This window comes from Temnothorax americanus, unplaced genomic scaffold (assembly GCF_048541705.1).
Source record: "Temnothorax americanus isolate GAGA-0224 unplaced genomic scaffold, ASM4854170v1 Scaffold7, whole genome shotgun sequence".
NCBI classification, from domain to species: domain Eukaryota; kingdom Metazoa; phylum Arthropoda; class Insecta; order Hymenoptera; family Formicidae; genus Temnothorax; species Temnothorax americanus.
In genome coordinates this window covers 2,751,029-2,772,792 of record NW_027509792.1, presented here as the reverse complement: position 1 = coordinate 2,772,792, position 21,764 = coordinate 2,751,029, and the positions used below count along the sequence as shown (strand labels likewise).

At 44.1% G+C, this 21,764-nt stretch overlaps 1 protein-coding gene and 1 long non-coding RNA gene across 3 annotated transcripts in view; one reads left to right on the top strand and one right to left on the bottom strand.

Annotated features, from left to right (window-relative positions):
- Nucleotides 1-21,764, top strand: part of Crp (transcription factor cropped) — a 147,242-nt gene that overhangs the window by 87,385 nt on the left and 38,093 nt on the right. The window lies entirely within an intron of this gene.
- On the bottom strand, nucleotides 2,798-7,895 carry LOC143906337 (uncharacterized). 2 transcript variants are annotated; one of them, XR_013259483.1, is made up of 4 exons: nucleotides 4,517-7,895; nucleotides 4,268-4,438; nucleotides 3,790-4,001; nucleotides 2,798-3,366 (listed from the first exon to the last, which is right to left on the bottom strand). It is a non-coding gene; the product is annotated as an uncharacterized LOC143906337 (long non-coding RNA). The 2 variants fall into 2 exon arrangements; XR_013259482.1 differs by having other exon boundaries at nucleotides 4,268-7,895.

Sequence of the window (21,764 nt, the reverse complement as noted above, 5' to 3'; positions counted from 1 at the left end):
AGCTCTCGGGCATAATACGGCGGCGCGCGGTTGAGAATCGTCGTCACAAATACCTAGCCGTCATTGCGCGTTTGATGGTAAACTCTCACAATCGGTAGAATAACATTTTACCTGGTTACGAAACAAATTGCGGAATGCCGGGGATGCCGATAATAAAGGCAAGAACGGCCGTTCGGCAAAGAAGCGCGGGCCCGGCGTTCCCTGCCGCGCAGAAGTGCAATGAAAGACGCTGAAGATGTGCTCGATGGGTGAAGTCCCTCCCCTTTCCTCCCGCGCCCGGAGCTTGAGAGGAGCACGGCTGTCGGCTCCCGTGCACCGCGATTCCGCAAACGCCGCAATTAGCCTGGAACTCTAACAATACGGTTGAGGTAGGTCGCCGCCGCGGAGAGAGAGCACGTGGCGCCTATAGCGATCTGGATTCTATACGGCGATCTATTATTCTCGCAAACGTTGGATAACATTAGATAACGTCAAAGTTTGATTCGCGGATACTTTTTTCAGTCTGTAGAATTCCGAAATGTACGACTTTAGAATTTTATAATTTGAAATCTCAGAGTACGTCGGGATTTGTAGATCCAGGATTTTGAAACGCGGTTTTTCTTCTCGTGGGAGAGAATAGGGTGCGTCGCTACTTAAATTTTTCCTAAAGCAATTTCTGTTTTTCCTTCATAAATTCTTTTCGCAGCCTTTTCTCCATTTGTCGCTCGCTTCTGCCTGTCTCTGTTCGCTTTTTTTCCGTTCCGTTTTTTCCATTTGGCTCAATTGCTCCGACGACGTTGCGCGTGTACACACGCAGCGAAAACAATTACGAGAGTACGTACATCCACCGCGTAAGATATAAGTCGGTGTCATAAATTACGGAACACAATATAAATGCAAATTTAATGTCGGCCAGCCTACTGCTATTTGCGTTTGCCCTTGTCTCCCCCCCCCACGTAAGATAGCCGACTCGGAACGAGTCGCAGTAACTTCTTATGTCCCTTCAACCCGTAATGCAAGCTGAAAACTTTCAAAGTGCATTTGACGATTCGCTATTACGAGCATAACACAATTTGCGAGATGAACATGAAAATACGCTTCTTTAGTTTCGCTTATAATTCTTAATTTTTTATATGTTTGAAGTCAAATATTTACGTTAATAGCCTTATTTGACACAAAAATTATCTTTTTCTTATGCAATTATATAAAATATCGATTTGTAAAAAATATTTCCTATTTTTTATTTTCTCGATTGATATTCATGGGAAATTTTAAAAAGTCGGGAATGTAAGATCGTTATCCTTTTTTCATGAGACTTGCCAAAAATCCCCACGATGCCCAGAGGGTTAATGTTTTCGCTTCGTCAGGAGCAAGTTGTTCGTGGCGAACGCACCTAGAAGCATTTTGAGCGATCCTTTGGGTAACGTTAAACGCTCGTTCCATGGAAATTTTCACAAACGGGCGTAATTCCGGAATTGGTGAGGTACTTTACTGTAATGTCTTTCTCTGGACGAGCCTACGAAGAAACTATCGGACGATGGTGCTAGGAATGTAGCTATTCTGTCGAAATGAGCAAAAGACAAGGACGCGCAAACTTATTCTGCCAGTAGTTTTGTTAAAGAAAGTAAAGCAGACGCGTCGACGTGACGAAGAATAATAAAAATAGTAACGGAAAACATATAGAAGAAAAATAAGGAAAGAGATATTCGCGAAAAAAATTGCAAATTAGCAGTTTGTTTAAATAACGAACATAATTATTATTTCACTTACAGTTACCATGGAATTTCTTTTGCGTAATAGGGTGATATTAAATGCGTTGATCGAACTTCCTGTTGAGAAACGATGTATTTTACCTATAATATAACGCTTCCTACGCTACTGCGAGACGTGCTGCGCGCGATTTAATGCGCTCAACGAGTCTCTCCCAGGTCACTCGTAAAAAGACGCGCGTACAATTTGATCTAACGATGCCGCGGGGCAAATAAAAGAACTGCGTTACGACGATCAAACGACTTCGCGATACGGTCTGCGAGCGAGCGGGCCGGCGTTAAAAGGGTGGGTGTCGGCTTTACTATCTCCGTGAAACACGCGATGCGCCTGCATCGTCCGGAGAACGAAAAATTTACTGCCAATTCCCGGCTGCGCGCTGGATTATTGCCTCGGTCGTTATTGCTCAAGTAACAACTACTTTGTTAATACGCGCCGCGGGTCATCCGATCGGATATTGCACCGCGAATTATCTTTGGCGAACGCGACGGACGGATTCCGGACAAATCTTTGAAACTTGTTACACATATAAAGATAGGAGAAAAAAAACTCGTTTATTAAATTTTTTCATTTCATGTAACATTTTTACAATTCTTTTTCTATCACACACATTTGATAGAGTTACGTTAAAATATATGATAACAAAGATCATATAAATGCAAAACGGACTAATAGATTATTTCGACATATCAACATTTTGCACGTGTGTTATTTTATACATGTATAATTGCAATGGGTATAATTGCGAAATGTAAAAACGCGAGTTCCAATCAGTGAGTTTGCAGAATTTTACCAGTCTTTGTTTTAACTCCGTAATTATTAATGGTACGGTTTTGCCATCGGCAATACCATTTACGGCATGACTCGTGTGTCGACAATAGAATTGACAAATCAAAGGTCGGTCGAACAGTGGAAAATCATTACAATGGCCGTGCTACTTTGAGGGATCGAAGTGAAATCGGGGTTCAAGAGATCGCTTGCATCGCTATAATGCGCCGGCTGGGTTCATGCAATCTTGCAAAAGAACCGCACGCTTGATTTTTAACCGTGCTTCCTCATCGTTCAAAGGCAAAAGAAATCGCGTGGGTCTGCATTTTCTGACGGCGACGCGACGTAGCGGTGGTAGTGGAGGAGAAAGGTCGGTGTGTGACGAAAAGGTTTCCACGATTTCCGCTCCCACGGGATGCGTCCGATGTGTCTCGGGGTAACGTTATTTTAAAATATATGCCGGGGCACGTACGTACCGCGGAGACGAATGGTGTAAACACAGTCGGGGACCTTCGAGTTTGCTCTGTAACTACCGCGAAGGGCGATGTAAGCGTAAACAGCGTCGATCAACTACGGCGCGCAGTGTGTGGATTCATGCGTATACGCAACGCTATACGCGTTTCGTGTCGCCGCGCGACTCGCAAGCCGCACGCATATTGCCGTGATTTTCTTTGTTCCGCATAACGAACGACGCTGATTAGCTACGTGACCTGGCGCCTTCACGCCGCGTTTCCGTCGCAATGGAGCTTATAGACGACATGAGAAAAACGCTTTCTCGTTCAATTTCTTCTCACCGTATGATCGATGCTGGTGACCCTCTATTAAACTGCAGCCTAGATCCGTCTTGATCGTCTGGAAACACATCAAGTATCTCGGATTAAATAATTTTACGCTATAGAATATTACTTATTTTCAAGAAGGCTCTATACCAAAGGTATATATATTGTAAACCAAAATTAATAGAACAGCATTAAATAATAAATAGAAGAAAAAATTTGCTAAATCCACGTATGACTCAATTTTGAAAAATTTTTAAGGTTTTGCGATAAAACGATAAATTGTTTTCTTTTACTAAAGAAACATTCAGGTTGTAAAGAAACAATAGATAGTACAATGGACACGATCGGAACTTGAGTTTATACTTTTTTTACTGGATTATATTTGGGCAATAGTTTTCGCGTATAGATGATAGAAACATTTGTTTTTATACACGATTCTGTCCTACATTTTTCATATTACTCGCAGCTCGATCTCAGTCGCGTAAGGAACAACTACCTGGAAAACCGCATTTAATCGCCTGAACTCGCCGTGACGTTGATGCGGTCGTAAATACTGTCCTGGTGGCGTATTGTCGCGTCGTATAACTCGGTTCACCTATATGTACCGCATGTGCGTGCGGTATCTAATGGCATCTTCTGTTCATGGGTATATCACGGCTTTCCCCTTCGTCCAGTCAGTGATGTCTGCAAATTCGCGGAACTATTTCGCTAGCATAAAAAAATTGTACGTATTCGTTGAATTGCTAACGTTAAAATCAGGATTTAAAAAATGGGAGACATCGGTAAACTGTAATCGCAGCATTGATTTTAGAAATTAATTATTGTTATCATTAAGAAAATATATAAAAATTTATTTTTTCCATATAACGGAATTATCAAATATATTCTATTAAAAAGTACAAAAAGAGTTGAAAAAAAGGTAATGTAAATGCAGTTTTAATTTAATGTTTTATGGTTAAATATAATTGCGCTACCTGATCGTCTTTCTTCAATATACGCTTTGATATCGCATTAAAAATGCACCCCAGCGTATTTTCTCCTCATCAATGCTATTCCTTCGTATTGCACCGTGATCTTACATGGCGACCTTTATAATTGCCGTAGGTCAGAATGAATTATTAACGACGAGCGATGTCGCGAGGTCCCTGAATGTCAAGTAACACATATTACCGATACTGTGAAATGCGGATACGTCGTACGGATGATGAGAAAAAGGAGCTCACGTTGAAGAACGAGGTTTTCGCTTTTTTTTTTTTGCACATATTTTGTGCATTCCCGCTCCATAAAATTGCCCGATTTAGACGTGTCTTGAAACTAAGTGGTCTTTAATTGCGCAGTTTGGTTTCTTCACGATGCTATGTCGCCGATACGCGCATCGGAAATAAGCGCAATGAATTTTAGTAGTCGTTTAGCCGTTGAATGATAATACCCTGCTTGTTTAATTAAAAGACTTGATTTCTCACGGAGAACTTCTTTACGAGAGCTGGTTCCTGGAGACATATGACATATATAGAAGAATGTAGACATTCTTTCAGTGGCCTCTGTGCAGTTAGCTAATTAAAAACGTTAAGATGAGACTCAGGTTTTACTTTTATGAACGAAAATGTCGAAGAATTTTCTCATGTGTTTTTATTAAAAATGAAAACGGATCAAAATATACATAGCGTATACGAATTTTGTAAGAATTATGTAAACGCTGTCTCACAGTAGTTGGCTAAATGCGCCTGAACGTGGACATTTCATATAAATTAACCTCTTGATTACACACATTGATGAGTTTAATGTGTAACGTAGTAAAAAGGAACACAGCGTTAAAAATGAGAGCCTATCACTATACTCTTGTATTTCTATTTCACGCGTAATATCGTGTCGGAAAAAGGAAGCAAGATTACACGAAGAAAAATATTGTCGAAATTAATCAGTCGATTGGAACGAGAAAAACGCCTTTGGACGGATTTCCACGCGAGTGATTCCCATACAGGGCCCGCGTTAAATTTTCATACTTGACCAGTTTCAGCCGTCTCAAGTGTATCCCCGAAGCGCGTCTTGCGATCGGCATGATCGATTGCGGTAGTCGCGGATTATTAATCTGAGATGAAGGATGATTGCTAGCCTGGCTTAACTAGCGGTTGAAAAGACTCCGCCGGGCTTCCACGCTCGATGCTGCCCCGACGCGCGTAAATGAAATTACCGCGGAAATATTCCAGCTGCAAAAAAAAAAAGATTACTCCGCGCGTTTCCCTACGGCGAATGATATGTCTTCGTTTAATTAGCTAGGACCGGTCTGACGAGTGGTTTTTCTTGGATCGTGGAATGCGCTTTGCGACGCGTGGATAGTCAAATAGCGGATTATGGTCACAAGTGCGTTTAGAACCAAGTTGTTTTAATCATCTGTTTAACTATTTTACGGTTGATTTTATTACAACGTTAGCTAATTTTATCCTCAGTTTATCTCGACTTTTTCGGCAAAGCAAAATTGGCTTCAAAAACTATTTAAAACAATCTTTAAGTTATATCTCTATTCTCGTCGCGGAACATACTGCTTTCAAGTTGGCGGTGAAACTCGCCGTATATGGCGAGGATTTGCGGCCGAATATATGTCTGGCACGGTGTCGTCGATGCATCGACGCGCATTATTCGCGGCGAGAGGACGAGGCGAAAGAGGAAGAGGCTGAGATTCGTCGCGACTAATCTCGCAATGAATCACCGGGTCATTCCGTGTGGCTGCACGCACAAGAAAGTTAATGAGTTTGTTGACTCGTCGTGCCAACGTGATCGCTGCCAACGAAACGCCGATCAGCTTGAAATCGTTCTGCTTTCGTCGCTTTACTTCTGTCTGCATATCGTTTTCAGAATTTTGATATAATTGATAGAGCCGTTCTCCGAAATAGGTTTCCAATAAGTCTGTGGCTGTCTGTGAAGCCCGAAATGTGTAAAAATTCGCCTTTCAGAGTGCCAATTTCACAGACCTGTTCTCAATACGTTTTAAATAATTCTGGCAATATGTTAAAAGATAGAGTTCTCAAAAATCATGATAGTAAACATTAAAAAAAAAAAAAAATGAAAATTATTCTGTACAAGCACGTTTAGAGCTAGTTCGAAAACTGCAAATATTTCATATATTTTCTCTGATCGATAAGTGAAACGATAGTGATATCTAAGAGAAATTTATTTTACAACGCCTCGCATTTCTGTTCCATCAACGATAAAATCAAATTTAATAAAAAAGCTCGTTCCGGAACGTTTCCTACGTCGCGATAACGAGATACCGAATCCTCGCACACAAGCGTCGTCGATCCTGTTTCCTGATTTACTGTACGGTGGCAACTCGGACGTGCCATGGCGTCAGCTGATCGCACCGTTGGCCAACTTCCCTGCGAGCCTCGATTTTCTCTTTTTCTTTTGTCTGTGGTCGACGACTCGGGATCACGTCGTAAGCGCAGCGGCGAACCATCGCCATACGGAGACCGGTGGCCGCGCGTTCGCCATATTCGCGTGCGTTGCACCCAGGATATGCGTATACGGCGGGCTGTCCGCCACCGTCAATCTCTCAGGATGGTTATTTGGGTTAAATACGTAAGAAATTAATAGCTCACCGTTTATGTGTTGAGTCATGCATGATTCCCTACGTAATCCTTATGCGTGGGCGAGAATTTGCAATACAGTATATACACCTGCATTGCCAAGCGCGTTCGCGCACGCACTCTGCGTAAAGTCATCCAGATAATCTTCTTACGAGCGTTTCGAATGTGTTATATAGATTTATTTAGATCTTAACGTTATCATGAATCAGTCATCTCTTCTATTATCACGAATCAATCATTTCTTCTATTATCATGAATCGGTCATCTCTTCTATTATCTCTTCGTTCTTCTCGGTTGAGAAATAAATATTCAGATACGTCGTCCCGTCTCTAAATAATATTTACCGCGCGTTTCGTTACGCTTGTTACTCGATAGTTCGCTTCGAACAAGGCGGCCGGGGCGCTCGGCTCCGTTTTCTCCTCTCGCGATCGCATCGACGGGATTTCGCATCGTCGAGTTCACGCGCTCGGACAAATCGGTCCAATCGTTATCGCTCATTTATCAGCCGAGGTGTATACCTCGTCTCGCCTCGCGCGTTTCGGGTTTCGTATTTTTTCAACAGATATGTATATCTTATCGATGCCGAGAGCGAGAGGGAAAAGTCTTACTCGGCATACGCGGAACGTCTTCTACATTAAATATCGGTGTGTCATACGCTTCGTATCCGTGTGTGTGTGTGCGTGCGTGCGTGTGTGTGTTTGTGTGTGTGTAATTCTTGCCTCCTGTCCCCTACTCCCTTTCACGAAACGATAGCCGCGACCAGCTCGAATGTTACGTCTGGACGAGATTCGCGATAATACGTGCCAGTTGCACACGCGTACGGGGTATTGTTACGTCATCGCGATATCTCAATTATTCCAGGCCACACCGTGCGTTTGCATATATAGGTTTACGACGCATCCTCTATTGTTCTCTTAGAAATCGTTCCTTTTCGCATTTCTCGATCACGTAAGCCGCTCCCTCGTTGATTGACGCGGGAAATGGACTAACGCGATTCTTATCCCTTTTTTTTTCTTTAGGCTGATTGTACTATAAATTACGGCAAAATAATGTAACCTTTATACTTTTTTAAAATTTATTTATTTGATTACAATATAATTTATCAGAATTTACGTAACAAGATAAAAAAAACTAATAAACGTTCTCGCGTTGATTGTTTGTGACGCGTATGAGCAGCAACTGTCGTGCCGTGGAGATTAGAAACGCGATAGAGTGATAAAGCGACAAGTTACAAAAATTTCCGGTGATTACGGCCCGTACATGACGCGCGATAATGTCGCACCTGTAATCCAGCGGCGTAAACGCATTACGCCCGCATGCAGCTCGCGACGGGTGTACATTTTGTCGAGTCAATTAACCGCGCGTCATATTATAACTATATTATATGCTCGGGTTAGGTATAGGTCGTCGAATTTAAAATTCATCAAAATCTCGGAAGTAGTAGATCGAAGTGATATTGTTCCATTGGATACGCGCTAGTCGATTACGGCGGACAGTTTTACAGCTGAACGTCATTCAGTATGACAAGGATTGTAGACAACGAGTATAACGGTGGATGATCTCGTTAGTCGATGCCTCGGGGGCCGTGCGTGGCGAATGCGTTTCTATTTCCTGCCGGAACAGAGAAACGGGGGGGAACAGACGGGGGAGACAGAAAGACGACGAGTATACTACGACGATAATGAGAATTCAGGTTGCTCATACGCACTCGGCACGTTACGCTCGTCTCTTTCTCCCTTTCGTCTTTTACCGCCTTTTGACCCAATTCTACTCGCTCTTCTACGTCCTTTTCTCTCCAGTCCCTTTATTTTGCCTCGTACGCGTGATTCCTGCGGCCCACGAGTTCGCCTCGACTTCTGCTGCTTTTCTTTTTCTTCTTCTTCTTCTTCTTCTATTGCTGCTGCTGCCGCTTCGTACTCTTCTCCTCTTCTGCCTCTTCTCGAGGCTACGTACAGACTCGTTGCATTCCAGAGCCCCAAGAGTGGAAGGACCTCGTCAAGGCAAGCCGGTCTCTCGCGTACGCGTGATCTCGCTCTGTCGGCATGCACGTTCCTCAATGACGTTCCGCGCGCGGACTCCGCGAGAGTGTAACACCAACGACGCACCTGCCCGATCGTCGATTCTCTTCTTCGGTTCTTCCGAACTGTATCGCGTCATTGCGTCTTGTTAACCTTGAGCCTCACTATGATTTGCTATATCGATAAAAAGTATCTCTCTATATCTGCTTCGTGATCAAGACCTGAAATCTTAAGGTTATATAAAAATAATTTTAAAAAAAGAATAATTAAATGTAAAGAAATAATGTTAAGAAAATTTGAATGCTATAAAAAATAATTGTTAAAATATTTTTTTTATTTGAATTATTTTTTCGAATGTGTATAATAATAAAATGTTTTATTTGTGTAATATATGTATATCGATAAAACATTAATTAATATCAATCAAGTTATTTTTTTATGCACTCGATTAATTTAAACTCTTAAATTTATTTATCTGTTATTAGCTTTTTCTCTCTCTCGAAGAGATCGCCGTACTTAAGATCATTGCAAAATATTGGAGCAATATTGCAGGATAGGTAAACTGATATACATAAGTGAAGGCAAAATGTGTAATTTATTTCGAAATACATGTCGCATTACCGGATGCTTTCGATATATACGTAAATCGCCGGACACGAAAACCGTGCGCAAAGTCGCAGGCCAAGAAGAAATGGATAGAAAATACGTCGTGATTCAGGATTAATGTAAATTTCTGCGCAAATCCTTCGAGGAATTTAAATTTTTGCCGTCGTACGGTAGTCATGCTGAAATTTATATATTTCCCAAAAATATTTTCCCTCGACGGAGAGAGGCGGATGCGACGACAGTCGGTGCAGGAATGCCGCTCGTTTAGTCGTCGGGTATCCGAGATATTTTCCGCGGGCGACCGATGCGCCGATGTACCCGGAGGATGCACCGCGATGACGATGGTGACCGATAGAATTTGCATCGACTCAGCTCTCGGGCAGTTTCGTAAAGGACAGGAGGAGCGACAGCTCGTTTCGCGATTTTTTTCACGTTATCAGCGGGCAGGTGTCTTATTAGCGCCTTATAACCACCCATCCACGTTAAATGCCGGAGATACGCGCGCTAAGTGAAACGGCCGACGACGAGAACACGGCAAACGGCTGGCGTTATGCCGGGTGTGTACGTGTGTGTGGGTACGAGAAGGAATAGAGGCGTTTGTCGAGCGGCCGGTAAAAATAAGGTGCTAAAATTCACGATGCCGTCGTAGCGATAGAAACAGTTTTCTTTTCGTAACCGCGCTGGACTTCCGCGACCGTGATAATAATGCCTCTTGTGCTTCTTCCTCAAACTCATACGTACAAGATACTTTCGCACCATACAAATGTTGGATACAAATTTCCGGTCGATTTTTAGAAATTTTTAGAAATTTTAATATAAAAATTTAAGGGTTTTCAACGAACGAGTCAGTCTCCACTTGTTTTTATTAAGAATTATATATAGTTTATCGCGCGATTGTATCTCATATTTTTATCAATTTCTGTGTCAATCCCAAACTTTTCCGCAATTTGTATCCTTTCTAAAGTTATAAACAGCTGCACGATTTGTAAACCGTAGCTCGATCTCTCATTGAGTAATTATATGTATGTAATTAGATGCAGGATGAGATATTGAGGCGCCGGCTTAAGTTATTAATCGTGACTCACATCGCGATCGTCAGATTATCGAGATATAGAGATAAATAACTCGCGGATCGATGTTATTGAAACGATATTATCGTCTTAATTGAACGATCCAACGGCCAATGCAACACGATGAAATACCCTCCGCGAAGCATGGAACATCCGCCGTGTGGTACCAGCTTCTGCGTAGAGATGAAAATCGAGTTTCTTCAGCTTGGGTCTTAGTGATTTATGGAACTGGCTTTTATGATCCTTCGACGGAAAAGGATGCAAGGTTACTTGGTTCGCGACCAAAATCGCCGATAAATGCGCATTTGTCTCGGTGATCAAATTGATGAACGGTCGAGTATATCGCCCCGGCGCGCTCGCGTAATACTTGCCGTGCGTCGCCACTGCGTTGTCGCGTTGTGTGTGACATCACTTTGGCTCTAAGCCGGTTCGTCTGGCCATCGTCCAATATCGGACTGAGAAGAGCGAGCAATTTCTATTACGGCCACGTAGGGAAGGAGTAACGCGACCGACGGTACGATAAAGTCCAGGAAGTGCAGGAAATCAAATTTGTCCGTGGAATGCGTTTGCAGCGAATAATGGCGACTTTATATTTTCCCGGAGTGTATAGTAGCGGGACTCGTGAAGCTCGTAGGGGACATTAAACGTCGTAGTTCGTCCGTCGTGTCGCGCTCGTTAAGATGTCTCGCGGTGCATCGGAGGATATGCGGAACCACAGAGTTAAACGAGTAATGGCATAATCGCGCCTCTGCAGGGATTGGATTTAATCCCGTCTCTCATTGCGCTAACCGAGTAAACGGAAATGAAATGTACTGGTCGCGACAGTCGAAAAAAAAGAGACGAATAACGATGAAAAAATAATCGGTGGCGCGCGCGCGCGCTGTGTAGCAAAAATCATGAATTTGTATGATAAATCCATATGATAAATTTTTATAAATCTATAAATATTGCTCTGCCTCGCGGAAATGGTATCCAATTTTATGAAATTGTTTTGTAAAATCTGCTTTCCGTATCGACGCAGTATCGTTTTACCGAAAAATAAATATGTTCGAATACAATACGCAATGAGAGTATGTTGCAATTGAAAACTTACTCGTCTGGATATCAGGGAAATGGATGTTCAAAGGGCAAAAGAGATCATTTTATTTTTCATGCTTGCCATATAAAATACGGCGTTTAAAATGCGACTATATTACACATAGAACACGGGGTGCTTATGATCGTTCACTTTGTACGATCCGAATTGTCAAATCAAACAGAATCACGTAGCAAATTACTCTTTTTGCGGAACAAACGATTTCCCGTAACAAGGATATATTAACAATGAAACAATTAATAATTTTATCCACGCGCCGGTCGACGACTAATTCACATTTTAACTTCAGGTGCAAAAAAAATAGTATCAGCGCAACACAAGTCTTTCCGAACATTGTGTTACAATATGTTATTTCATTGTATCGTATGGCTTGTGAAAAGTTCGAGAAAGTAAAGCCGTCGCCGTTCTTATCCTTTCCGAGATACGAAGCGAAGCGCGCGCGCGCTCTTGATCGCTTTCTTTCCTCTCGCGCTACATCCGTGTATTCGTGACAGTTCCCGTTTCCCGTGAAATATGTCGACACTTAATCGGTCTGTCTTTCTCTTTCTCGATGCGCGCTTCAGGAAATAGCTGGTCCATGTATCCTTTGCGATACGTGGATACCGAGGACCGTTAAAGCAATTTTTTTTCTTAGCTGCTCCGCAGTCTCGTCCTCGGAAGAATTTCCTCGTGAATAATCGATATGTGCACAAATTTCTTATATTACAGTAAATTAAAATATAAGATTGATGAAACTGTATATAGTAAAATGTATTTACAAATTTATCATATTTTTTCGAAGAATGCGTCTAATAACGAATGATAATTGTCGTGTAATCCCCAGAAAGTTCTGATTGGCAGCTGCACTCTGCGTGCCCAAAATTTGCGAGGGGTACGAAATTAATTTTTTCAACTTTTCCCTGCTTATGACAATTTATAGGAAGAACATCAATAACTTTATGGAAGAACATAATATCGCGCGAATATATCAAATTTTATTAACGCTATTTGACTTCATCTTTATCTCACCTCTAGACGGATATGCTCGCTCGTGCTGCATCGCGAGCTACATTGTTCCAGGGGAGAATGCGGGGTCCCGTCGTAGTTCCTCTACCTCGTCTTCGCGTTGGATCGGGTGTTATGTTATTACGATCTCGTACATCGCGCGCGCGATAGCGGCACGAGAGACGACGTCGCGAGAGCTGTATTGCCCGGGTAGGTGTTGTCGATGCGAATCGCGACTTGGAACGATCGCGGGAAGGCGAAGCGGGAGGGCACGGGTTCGTGTGATTAATGTCTCGGCAATTTGCTCGCTCTTGAATCGAGATCGGACGATCGAGATCTCCACGACGTTGTGCATTAATTCCATCTGGGTCAGCATACGCTCGAAGGTCTGTTTGTCCCTATGAGTGAACGCAAATTAATCGCTTTACGGGTGACGTTGCTATTGTCCGCCAACAACTGCGCGAAACTTTTCATTATATGTACCTAGATGTAGAGGCGAAATTAAAAAAGACTGAACTAGATTTATTATTGCGGATAGATGGGAAACGCGATGTTTCCCATTTTGCCTTTAAAGAAAGAAATATTTCAAAATACATAAAGAAATCAACATTTAAATAATAATTATATGTAAGCAAGATTGATATATTTTATGAAAATATTAGAAATTTTATTATTTTATTTATAATACTATTTACAGAGTTTAACTTACAATATAATATTAGGCAATTGTCCAGAGATGTATTATTCTTTAAATTAATTTTAGTACAAAAATGTGGTACGAAAGAAGAAGATAGATACTTGGCTTCAGGATTCAAATCGATTCCCCGCAGAGCACTTTTGCAATTAGCTCTGTTTAGTATAGTATAACGCGAATATTACAGTTGGCGGTGTAGGATGTCGAGCGATCGCCGCGATTTCTCGATAAATCGAGATTACGCAATTATATAGAGCGACGCTACTACGGTTCCCACTCGCAGGGTCTCCAATTAACGAGCTCCATTTACAGCGTTACTCAGCGCCACGGCGCACACCGCTTTTTGTCCCTTCTTATTGCTCGACGTCTCGAGTCGCTGCTAATTGGCGGCAGGGCAAACCTCCGTCGTGCAATAGATCGCCAAGTTTTTCACGCCCACGACGTAAGTCGTGCGAACTTTCTGCGCGCAGATTATCTCGTATCTCCGTAGGTCGCAGACAGATCGACCCAGTGCTCCAATTTAAACTCCTGCAATATTTTCGCCGTCCTTGCGATGCAGCCAATCGAGAAATAATATATCTTATTAATAGAGAAATAATATTGTATATGAATTTAAATTTTTCATTTACCTTTAGCTTAATTGTGTCCCAAATGCACCTCGAATTTTGCGTAAAATAATTTTTTGGCGGGATTTTTTTGTACGTCAAACGTGGTTTTCGATATTTCGAATAGTTTATGAAATATCTAAGAGAAAGAAAGATCGATGTTCCACTACTGTAGTTGAGTAATGATCTCTCTCGCCTCACGTATCCGTAAGGAGCCAACGCTGCGCGACCATTTGCCGCCTATTCTGAGACCGTGTACGACGTGGCGCGAAATGTACAAGTATTAATAAACGGCGAACGGGATTTGTTCGGGCGCAATCTCTCTCGGACGACTTCCACCTTTCAGGCGAAAAGGTAATGTATCTTGAACGGGATGCGCGCCATAAACCCGGTAAACCCGTCATTTCGCGTTAGGCGAGAGAGTCTCCCGGGTAATACGAAGCCGCGGCTGCGGTGCTTCCTGACAATAACCATTCACGGCGACGTCGCGCCGTGAGAGCCGAGCCGAACCGAGCGAGCGAGGCGGTCGCTTGCGACGATAGTGTAATTGAAAGAATTTAGACCAGTACTTCGTTACGTGAGCCGTGTAATTTTTGCACTTTTCCGCTACGATCGTCCCCCGCTTCCCTCATTTGATCGCAAGGGGCTAAACAAGGGGATTTGTAAAACGGAAAAGCGACGCTTGTAATATTCGACTTTTGTTTTCTTCGTCGCGTTATCAATTAGTCAACGCGTTATCAATTAAAAACGCCAAAAATTAATTTAACTTGAGCGTTTTAAAAGTATATATCTATACGAATAAGAGAATTACAAAGTTGACGCGTTCGGTTTCTCATCGATTCAAAATAATTAATATTACAGTTGAGTGAGAATCGATGCATTAATTAACGTCGCATATGTGCGCTAATTCCTACGAATACTTCGACCTTACACGCCAAAACTGTACAGCTGTTTAGCCTCCACTTTGCACTTAAGGTTTCAGAATTAGAAGGGACAGTGCCGCGGAGTTCGCTGGTAGTAGCGTTCGGAGTTAATGCGGTTAAATCGACCACGAGAGCTACGTATATACGTATCGCGTTAACGGAGGCGCGTACGCGCTATTCGTCGAAGCTTTGCCTATATCGACCCCGCACAGATCCGCATACCTCACTCGCAAACCTCGACCGTATGTCTATGCAACACTTCATAGTGCGCTCCTACCTGTCTTTCTCGATTTTCTCGCTCGCTCTCCGCTTCTATTCGCACCTGTTTGATCTTTCTTATTGAGAGATCTATTTGCAGCTTTGATCCTCGGCGATCTCGTTTTTGTTCATTTGGCACTTACTCTCATACAATCCGATTTTTTGAGCACGACGAGAGAAAGAGAGCGACATTTGTGCATTCAATTTCAAGAAAAATATAGCAAATGAATTTCTTTTAGGACAGTTTGGAACATTGCGAACATTTTTATTGTTTTTCATCTTCTCACGAACATGTTATTATGTTTTGGTATTATTTGATAAATTTATCTGCTCTGATTCTTTTGTAAAAAAATGTATCGTTTATTCTTAAAAAGATTATCTCTCTTCTTTATACGTATACTTTTCCGATAGATGTACCTTTAGTCAGACCGCGAGACCGATCGCGGCTGGTTTCTCGGGAAAGTATACAATCCAGCGGATCGCGGAATAACGATCGAAGCTACGTTTCTCGCGCGCGCGAGAACGTACTTGACAAGAATGCAGTTTCACTCGCAACGGGCGCCGTTTTTCCGCAGCGGTCGACCGCGACTGATGGCGATTTAAGACGCCGCGCCCGTTCGGCGAAAGGATTTCCATCTCCGCGGGAATTACATTGCATCTTTCACGGGTGGCCGTCGCCCGTCGTCGTTTGTTCTCGGTAAGTTTTCGCTTATCAAAAATAAATAAGTATAAAATGATTTATTGAGAAACTGTACGAGAGGCTGCTTCGCGAGAACACCACCACACGTACAACCGTATACATATACCAGACGCATGCCGCATCTCCTGGCTCGAGTAAACAGAGGAGTGCGTCGTCCTTGATATTTCTCGTATCGGCCGATTTAAGAAGGCGAACTAGTTCACTTTTTGCTCCTGACGCGAATCGAGCACTCGTCCTCCTCAAGGCCGCGTCTCTCATCCGCGGCTTGTCCGATAAAAAAAAGTGACATTTTTTTCAAGAGTTTATCACGCGTTTAAGAAAACGACAATTCGCGCTACCGGTTTTCATGTCAACGTGCGATCGAGGAGTTTTCTTCCATTCGGAGAACGTGCGAGTTTTATCCAACTCGTTTATCATTTAATCAGTTCTCTAATTAAGCCGCCGCGTATTGTATGTGCGGCATTGCTATACCAGATTCAGGCGGCTGCTATTACAGTTACTGCATTTGTCGTTTAACAATGTGCACATACCCGATTGCACCAGTATAATTAAACGAACTTGTTTGTTTCTCATTACGAGGCGCTATGGATTTATTTCGATAGTTACTCGATTCAGGCAGGATTTATTCCAATGGTGCGGCAAGGGAGGAGGCGCATGGGCGATGCGCTGGCAGAAGCGTTACATATAAATTTTCGTCGCGAGCTCGCGCAACACGCGTGTGATGCATTAACACCGCAGGAAACCCGTTCTGCTCGTAGAAAAGCGCATCTCTCACTGCCCCCTTGCACGATTATGCATCAACGTTCCGTCCGCTGGTTAGTCTCGTATCTCTCTAACCGGGTTCTACACGAGCTCCCGCGTATCCGTTCGTTACATCTCGCGCGCCGAGGAGACCTTTTTGCTCGTTGCCCAACGAATCCGTGTTAAAACGGCCGTCAAAAGCATCAGCTTGACCCCGAAAGCCTTCCGTATTCCTATCGAGTCAAGTTCGTGATTAGATTCGCCGGATACCGCGCGCAGTCCCGATCCATTCGCGGCCGCTTAACGTACGTACGGAGTGACATTGATTAACGGCGGTCCTTTCATACCTTCCCTTCTTTTCTTGCGGATCCGCGATCCTCCGTGAAATGTCAGAAATAATCTACCGCTTGTTGTCACAATGTGAAGCGAGTTGTTGCGCGCGGCGGTGCGCGGATTTTGTAACGTCAGTACGGATGACATGTTGCCGCGATGATGAATACCTACTAACGAGGTGTTTGTAGCATAATTAAGAAATTATACTGTATCGATTTTTATTACTTCATTTACAGTATAACTTATCCTGCAGTGGAATTTATGTTTGTAGATCGTATAAAAATATTCTAAGTTTCATAGGGTAATGGAAGAAATGGAGGAATAATAGCTGGAGAACGATAGCGATTTATTATCGAGTCTTCCCTTCTTCGTGAATAACCAAATACGGACGTAGGAGACGAACTCGATATTGTCGTGACGAGCTGTCTACTTGTACATAAAATCGTTACAACTGTAACTCTCGGAGGGGCCGCCCAGTGTATCAGTTGTCTTCCCATTATTTTTCAACGAGTCGCCTATAACGAGTGCGCGGAAATCACAGTCGAGTGGACAACGAGACAATAGGCGTGCGCCAATGTACAGCGTATACAACTTCTCGTCGATAAATGCGACGTATTAACCGACAGGTATATAAGCACCTAGGCACCAAACGTAACTCTATTCATTGTTGAATAGCCTCTTCCTTGATGTATAAGCGGCCCCAGGCATTTCTCTCGAAGATGAAACTCCTAAACGACTCGCTTTCGGGATTTAACTGTTCTCTCTCTTTCTCTCAATTGTTCGCATCGTAAAATTTACATGTATGTTTCCACGTGAATTTCTCCCTTCCACTTTACGCGAATACATCGAAAAAAGGATCGATTCCGAATTAGCCGAAATAACTGTCGTTAAAGTACGTACAGTGACGAGACACTCTTATGAATTTCCATTTCCGCGAGTATATAAAAAGAGATGGAAGAAAAAAAAACGAGATATCTCGCCCGAGGCATCGAGTGGACGACGTGGGGGCGCGAGATAACTTGTCCGTGAGGGTACGATGGGGTACACACACGCTCGATTTTTCTCGTACCTTTGCGTGTTCCGCGCGGCTCTCTCTCCCCGGCATGGTCACTGGAGTAAGCCGAGGGGTCGTTGACTCTTTAAGCGGACGCCGGTTGTATATTGTAAAACGAACGTGGCCGGCGTATTACGTAACGGGGGAGCGACGGAGCGAGCGGAGGCTACAATCGATCAAAATGTGCGCGCGCGAGCGAGTCAGGCGCCGACGCGATTCGGCGGCGGCCGAGATACTCCTCTCGGGGCTTCTTGATTAGCTGACGCGAAATGTATTCTATACTGACTGGCATGGCTGTGGCCGTATCGGGCTCGCGTACCGGATGTCTCGGACCTACCGCAAGCGCGGTCTCCGCTCGCAAATTCTCGTGGCCGCTCTAGAATTCGACTGTGACAGGAGGTTTGATATCAAAGGATTTAGCGAGAGCAAACCAAAATCAAAATTAAGATCAAAATTCATTTAGGTTTTAAGGAGGCTTTAATCGAATTTACACTTCTCGTCGTTGTGAAAAATTGTCAATAAGCACAGCGTCTCTGCTTCTTCATTTAATCTTATCCGATTATCACATGCTACGTTTTCGTTATTTCACGCTACTTGCGTTTGTTACGTCCGAAGAGAATATTAATATCGCTTCGCTATGAGAGTAGCTTAACTTCGCTCGACCGGGAACGGTGGATTGGCCGGACTCTAACCGAAGTGTGTGTGTGCCTCTGGTCGCGTCGCGGTCACGAAGCCGCATGAAAGAAACGGTAGAGTGTGTGTCTGGTAGTACCAGGCAAGCCGCGTCGCGCGTACTGCGTCTCATTCCTCTTCGGCCGGCTCAATCGGATGCGTCACAGGAAGCCGAACGCTTGACCGACGACTGGACCGGTCGGTCGGCTGATGTTCCTAACCTATCGTACAGTCAATTTGTTTTATTCTACTCATTTATCGCGTTAGCCAATTGGCGGCACACCCGCCGACCCACGGCAAGGCGAAAGAGCGCTCTCTTCCTTCTCGTTACCGTATATCCGGGACGAAGCCGCAAATCCGCTGTTCTGCCGTTTTAATTTAAGCCAATGAGTTTTTTTTTTTTTTAAGTATAATTTATGATTCCTTAAATTTTCTCTTGCATAATAATGACAGACGCTTTAGGAAAAAGATACGAAAGAAATTTCATCGCGTATTTCAAAATATTGAAAATTTTTTCGATATTACATGTCCTGTATTCTGCATAAAATGCAAAATTGATCGTAATGTTATTTTAGCGTCATGTACAAATCGTGATAATTTTAGTTTTCGCGAACAAGATATTCTGTTTTTATTGCGTACCACATGTGTGGAGCGCGTTGCACGCTAGAATTGACATCGTGGCGACAAACGTCTCCTCTCCACGTGTGCTCATAAATAGGGAATAATCGATCGGAAGCTGGAGTACGCTCGCTTCGAGCTCGCTGCTTTTCTCGCGCGGCTCCTCGAGATCGCTTCGCGCCTCGCGCGGTCGGTCGATACGTGGGCGGCGCTTTATCGAATCAGGCGGAGAACGGAATTTGGAGTCGTTGCACGCGTTGCACTACGTGAAAGTAGTCGCGGCCGTACGTAGACGACGCATGCAGGTCGAGAGTCGCTGCACGTAGGCAGCCAATCCAGTCGTGGTGATCCGCCTAGGCGGAAGGACACCAGGAATTCATAAACAATGAGTCTCTCTCTCTCTCTCTCTCTCTCTCTCTCTCTCTCTCTCTCTCTCTCTCGCTATTTCTTGTTCTCTTCTCGCAGTCTTTTAGCACCTCACTTCTTCTTGCCTCCTCTTCGACTTACGGTCTATCCTCGTCGTCTGCGACACTCGACTTCCGGGTTAAGCCAGACTCTCGTCTCGCCTGCAACCTAAATAGCGGGAAGGTTTATGCTCTCGCGTCTATCGTGTAAATCCACGGTATACTTAGAATAAACTCGAGAGCTTTTAAAGGAGTTTATATATATCTTTTCTCCGCCAGAGGGGCGCAGTATCTTCATAGACAATTTTCATTTTCGTTTTAGATCTCGCTATTATATACGTGGATTGCGTGAGAATTAACCGAGTTGCGCGCGCGTGCGTTTTTAGATTATCTTGTAAAAATTACAGGTCGACATTGTTTCGATAACCGGTAATACCAGAATCGGAAAGACCCAGCAGGACCTGGAATGCAGCACGGCAAAGCAGTCGTGCTGTGCGCGGAGGTAGCAGCTGACGCGTCGCGTGACGTCATGGCTTGCGTGGTCGGCGTCCCGACGGCGACCGTCGCTCGATATTCTCTCGCCCGGGCGACGCTCCTTTCTAGTATGGCCTTCTGCGTTCTCCCCTCCGACCCCTCTCGTCCCCTTTTCGTCGATCACGATCCTCTTTCTCGCGTTCGATTCTCCCGCTTGTAAGATTATTCCAGCGACTAGAACGATATTTCTCGTTGAAGCAATTTTTATCGGAAGTCAATTCTTTCTAGCAGTTTTTACAGCTTCAATATTAAACATCTCGCGTTATAAAAACTTTAGTCGTATTCTCGCGATATTGTTATCGAGGAGAGGATTGTGCCGGTGTATGCGCGCCGGCAAGGAATATCCAGATATATGTGCGTCAGACGCGCCTTATTAGCGGACACCCCGTATTCGTATCTCGAGAGAGATCTCTCTTCCATTCAACTGTTCGTCTACTCGCTCTCGCTCGCTCATTCCTGTCTACCTTTGGCCGATGCCGGCTTATCGCGAACGCTTCCTGTTGAACCTTCGTGGGCGCTCTATTTACACATCGGCACAGTTTCGAGAAGCGGCGAGTCGAGAAAGCGTGGCTTTATCGGGCCGCCCGCAGAGGGAAGAGACGCGATACGTGAACGTGAACGTGAAACGGGGTCGGGTCGGTCGTCGAACGAGTCGTCTACGGGGATAGTCAAGATACATATAGTCACGGCGGTTTATCTTACCTGATTCCTCCTCCCACTCTTTCGACTTCCTACGTTTCCCGTCGTCCCTGTCTCGTCTTTGCTCATTTCTAAAACGCGCGATATTCACGCGGGATGATAATGGTTGAAGCAGGGGATGCAAATTTTGATTTCTTTCATCTTGAGGTTAAAAAATTGAACATACGAGCCACATATCTTACTTTGTCTCGACAAATATTCCATGACAAGATCCGGTTAGGCAGTCTCGGCAATCCTAACGTCGGGGACTTGACGTGCAGGCATTTCGATTAGGCTTCCAACGCGTGGAGTATGACGCTCACCTAAGGTACACCTTTATTTCCGAATGTGTATGTATGTCACGGTAAGTGATCCAACATCCAACCACCGCTATTCAAACTCTTCAAAACCATTTAGAATCAAATATATATTTAGACGTAATTTTTTATCTCGCGCTACTTTATCTCCGAATTATCGATCTTTTCTCCTGAAGCTTCTTTCTGTACGAGATGAAACGTGGAGAGAAAATCATGGACGTGTATAAGCTAGTTTCGTAACTGGCAACTGCAACGAGATTTGTTTACTGCAACGCGCGCGTCTACGGCGTATCCCTCGGACGGGATTTCGCAGATCGTAGCAGATCGGTTGCTCCCCGTTTCTTTTTCCTCGCGGTGCACGGGGATTTTGGCGGTAAACGCAGGGCCGCGGGGTGTGCCGTGATCGCGCAAGCAGGCGCGGCTCGGACCAGCTCGTACCGCCTCGCCTCGGCTCGGCTCGACTCGGTTCATTTCAGTCAGCTGGCTGACAGGGCGTTGCCCCGCTGCTGGCGCGCACGATGCATCATTCATTACGGAGTGCAGCCGCGGAGTAAGCGACCTAGCGCGACCAGAGCCTGAGCG